Source organism: Vigna unguiculata, chromosome 6 (assembly GCF_037176805.1).
Source record: "Vigna unguiculata cultivar grain cowpea cultivar isolate G323 ecotype 2 chromosome 6, ASM3717680v1, whole genome shotgun sequence".
NCBI classification, from domain to species: Eukaryota; Viridiplantae; Streptophyta; class Magnoliopsida; order Fabales; family Fabaceae; genus Vigna; species Vigna unguiculata.
The window spans coordinates 8117620-8122470 of record NC_140797.1 but is presented as its reverse complement, the minus strand read 5'-3'; the positions used below and the strand labels follow the sequence as shown (position 1 = coordinate 8122470).

General features: G+C 35.5%; 1 long non-coding RNA gene across 1 annotated transcript; it reads left to right on the top strand.

Moving 5' to 3' along the window:
* The first annotated feature begins 2093 nt into the window (after window positions 1-2093).
* LOC146885466 (uncharacterized) lies at window positions 2094-4007 on the top strand. Its single transcript, XR_014995633.1, has 2 exons — window positions 2094-2259; window positions 2309-4007. It is a non-coding gene; the product is annotated as an uncharacterized LOC146885466 (long non-coding RNA).
* Window positions 4008-4851: the final 844 nt, after the last annotated feature.

Here is a 4851-nt window from a genome sequence, read left to right as displayed (position 1 = left end):
TTAATGTTTTAATCATGTCTTTTTTAAATTAAAATATACCGGGTACGGGTACTCACAGATACGGATATTACGATACTCGTACACGCCCCGTTAACATGCGGGTATAAAAAAATACCCGTACCTGTTACTCACGGGTATCCATTTATAATACCCTTTCCTACCCGTTGCGAGTTTTATCCTCAGATTTGTGCATGTACTAATATTTTTGACATCCCTATCTTAGAATCGTTTATGCGTAAGGAAGGTGTTAACCACGTCCGTCCTAAGACTCTACCTTTAATTAAATGTGCAAAAAATTATGTGATATTTTAAATATTTAATTTTTCCAAAAAATAATAAAACAATGTTAAAAAATAAACAAAATTATATTTTTTATTTTTGGGTCCAACAAGGATGTACCTCATTGCTACATTCCTATGTATCTCCATTCAAAATGGAAATCAAGGATCACGTAATTTTAAATAAAAAATAATTTGACAAATTATTTAATTTTTATTTGGTGAACCCGACAAGGATTGACCTCGCTCCTACATATTTTCATTAATAATGGAAAATTAAGGATAACGTAGTTCTTAATGAAAAATCTATTTGAGAAACTGGTTGATTTGATTTTTTTTATAATTTTGAAAAAAAATTATATTTGTTTTTGAAATTTTGAATTATTTGGAAATAGGTGTCATGCAACGCGAACGACCGAACAGACATAAAAAGTTAACATAGAAATTTTTTTATTTTTGGTTCTTTATACATTTTTCTTATATTTTTTAGAAAAAAAAATGAAAATGCGTGTCAGGCGACACGAGCGGCCAGACATACACTAAAAGAAATAAGGAAAAATAATTTTTTTATGATTTTTAAAATAAAATATTTGTAAATAGTATAATATAATGTCCTTAACATAAAATGTCAAAGTTATGTATAAAGAAAAAAAAAACGTACAATATTAAAATAAAATCTAATAGAAATTGAGAATTCACACATCAAAAGAAAAAAAAATGGGAGTGGTGTACCTTCCAAACTCCTTAACTCCTCTTCTCCCTTATCAATCTCACTCTCTCTTTTTTTTTCTTTCTTTCTTTTTTCTACCTCCTTCTATATATTAGTTTTTTTTTTTTCAAAAGAGAGATAAAAATGAAGTGTGTATGTGTGACTGGTTTTTTCGATCCTTTTCATAGACTGTGTATTTATATCAACATATTACAATACCAATGTAATCATAGTCTTAATTGTAATGAACAATATAAGGAAGGAATTAGTCATGATAACAACACATTACAGGAATCAAATCATAACAAATCAGAGCACAATATCAATCATCATAGTAATATTGATTCTAATAATTACAACAGATATTACTTCTAATTATTAGAATCATATCATTATTTTCTCTATCAGAAACAAAGGGTAGAAAAAACAAAGAGTGAGAACCAAAGTATGTTGGGTTGTTGGGCTCATGAGAAGGAGTGTGATAATTAAAAACAAATTGGGCTCCTTCTTCCTTCTTTTTTTTTTGCATTTTTTTTCATATTTTCATCTTTTTTTTTTCTCTTTGTTTGCTAAATTTAAAGTTTGAAAATCTTTGAAGAAAAATTTATTTCACCTTTTTTTTATTTTCCATTAACTAAAAAACATTTTTTATTTCTTTTTTGAAAATAAATTTATTCACCTGGACAAGATTGGGTGTTGATAGTGTCAACACCCAATTTCGTTCGGCAACAAAAAAAATTTAATTAATATACTATTAATTTAAGAGTAAATATATTTATATATTTTATTTTATTTCGTTTTTACCTTTTTTTTTATTCATTTTTATTTTCTTTGATTTTATTTTCACTTTATTCCACCGTATTCTTTTATTTTTACCTTTACTTTGTTTTATTTTATTTTTATTTCTCTTTTCCGTTTTTTTATTTATTTTTATTTTCCTTTCCTTTCTTTCTTTTTTTTCTTTTTTTCTTTTCTTTCTTCTTTTTTTCTCTCATTCTCAAACAGTTTTTTTTTTAAAAAAAAAAAGAGGAAAGAAAAAAAGAAAACAAAACAAAAAGGAGAAATAAAGGTGGTAGAGTTTAAAGTGATTGGGCTTGAACAAAATAGCTTGTCCTTATTTGAATATGGTCTCTGTACCAATTTTAAGAGCTGTTGATGGTTACACAAAAATGGAAAAAAGTGTCTGTTTGGGGTGATTGAAAAAGGATGAAGTGACCCAAATTACAGTAAAAAGAAATGGTAAGAAGCAACCCAATTGCAGCGGAAAAAAAGGTAAAAAGCAACCAGTGGTAAGAAGCAACCCAATTGCAGCGAAAAAAAGGGTAAGAAGCAACCAGTGGTAAGAAGCAACCGCCATTTCTCCAGGATGCCTTAAGAGGTGGTTTGTTTTGAATCGTTTGGGGGGAGGATTCATGACCAACCCCACAGAGATACACCAAAAAGGACCAACATCCATGGGTTTGAGAGGGGACCTCTTTTCTCTCCAATTCTTCCAACACTGCTTCTTTTGCCGAATCATACTATCCTATTCCGAGGACTCTCCATAGATAGTTCATCTTCATCATTCCATTCCCCATCATCAAGAACCTCCACCGCATTCCTCCATCTAAAAAAACCAATTCCCAGCCACCAAAGATGACCTGATAACCCACCATTCTTATTGATCATTATCACGAATCCTCACTTTCATCACCATTAACACATTTTTCATTACCCAAAACAAGCTCCATAGCACCCGAGAAACACCATAACACTCTTCCATCACCAAGCTCTCACTACCGTCACACCCTTCCAACTCACGCTTATCTCCATTACCGATCACCACAACAAACACACAATACTCCATTCTCCTCCCTAGAACAAAAAACACACTTCATTCACACCCTCATTCCACATTCATCATCAACACCCCCAACTCACGCAACCCAACTCTTTACCACGAACCAACCAATCTCACACAGTACGCCAAACTCTCGCGTTTTCCCGGTCGCATACCTCCAATCAGAAACAGAGAAACCACGGGAGGAAAGGAAGATATCGCCGACGACGTTGCCGCCGGCGGGTCGGAGCTGGAGCGGAGAAAAATCTTGGCCATGGGTTCCGACGTTTTTCGCAACAGATGAAGAAGAAAGGGTCTCGCGCAAAAGAAGAAAGAAGAGCAGTGTCGTCGGCTCCAGGCGTCGCCGGCGAGGGCAAGCGGCGACGACGATATGGCTGCTGTGCCTCGATCCAGATTTCGCAGGGAGAGAAGACGTTGTGGACGGAGTGCCTCACGCAAGGAATCGAACGATGGTGTCGTCGTCGGCAAGGCTCGCGACGGTGGCCGGTGACGTCGTCGACGTTGAAGGAGAAGGAAGCGCGTCCCAGGGCCTGGAGCTACGATGGTGGCGTCGAGAAGAAGAAGGAGCTGCGGAGGCTGATTAGGGTTTTCAGTTTCTTATTTCAAATAATTCCACTTCTGCTCGCTGCACCTCCATTTTTATCCTTCGCACCCCTCCATTACCACGTACACCCCTACTTTTACCTCATCCACCTCCATATGCCATGTCATGTTTCTCTCTCCTTTACTTCGTGCACCCCATGCCACTAATTACACCCTCCCCTTTTGTTGCTTTAAATGGGGCCAGCCGTGCTCTTTGCACCCCTGGTCCTATTATTCACACTCCAAATCCATTTGTCTTCTTTGCTTGTTGGGACAGATTTTTGTTTTACTTCGTGCACCTCCATTTTTTGCGATCTTGCACTCCCGCCTTGTTTTTTGCTTGTTGGGCTGTCCCTGCATCATTTCACTTCCTCGCGCACCTCCACAATTACTAATCCCACACCCCTGCACACACTTTTTACTCTCATTTTGGGCTTGTTTTATATTTTACTCGCCGCACCACCACTTTTAATAAAGACACCTCATTTACTTCATGTACCTCTCACTAATTACTCACGTACCCCATGTTTTGTTTTCCACTTTCATCCTTCTTAATTAATTTGTTTTATTTATTTATTTATTTACTTTTTCATTATTATTATTGATTTTCGTTTTTTTTTATTATTTCTAAACAAAAACAAATATTTGAAAATTATTACAAAAAATTACAAAAAATAGAATAAATCCAAAAAAATGAAAAAATATTCTCTTCCACTTTATTGTGTCTGTCCGGTCGCTCGCACCGCGTGACACTCATTTTCAAAAATACCAAAAATAGTTTTCTTTCCCTTTTAGTGTATGTCCGACCGTCCGCCTCGTGTGACACGTATTTTCAAGTAATTCAAAAAATACAAAAAAATATATAAAATTTTCAAAATATAAAAACATCAACATTTTCAAACCAAAGTCGTTTTAAGAACTACGTGATCCTTGATTCTCCACCGTGAGATACGTAGGAGCAAGGCCAGTCCTTGTCAGGTTCACCTCCAAAAAATCAAATCATTTTCTCAATTGTTTTCCAAATCGTTTCATAAAGAACTACGTAACCCTGATTTCTCATTTTGAATGAGAATACGTAGGACCAAGGTCAATCCTTGTCGGGCCCAAAAAAATTAAAAAATATTTACGTTTCTTTTTTTAGCATTTTTTGTCTTATTATTTTTGGGGAAAATTAACATTTTAAAAATCACATCGACTTTGCATTTTTAATTAAAGGTACCGCCCTTGGGCGGGCGCTGTAGGGTGCTAACACCTTCCCTACGCGTAACCGACTCCCGGATCCAAAATCTGGTTTTCCGCAGACTTATCTTATTTTGATGGTTTTCCATAGTTTTCCAAAAATAACTGTGGTGGCGACTCCAAATCTCTTTTTATACGCGTTTTCTTTTTTCGGTTCGCCTTCCCGTCGCGATGCCGGTTGCGACAGATAGCTGCCCCTCTTT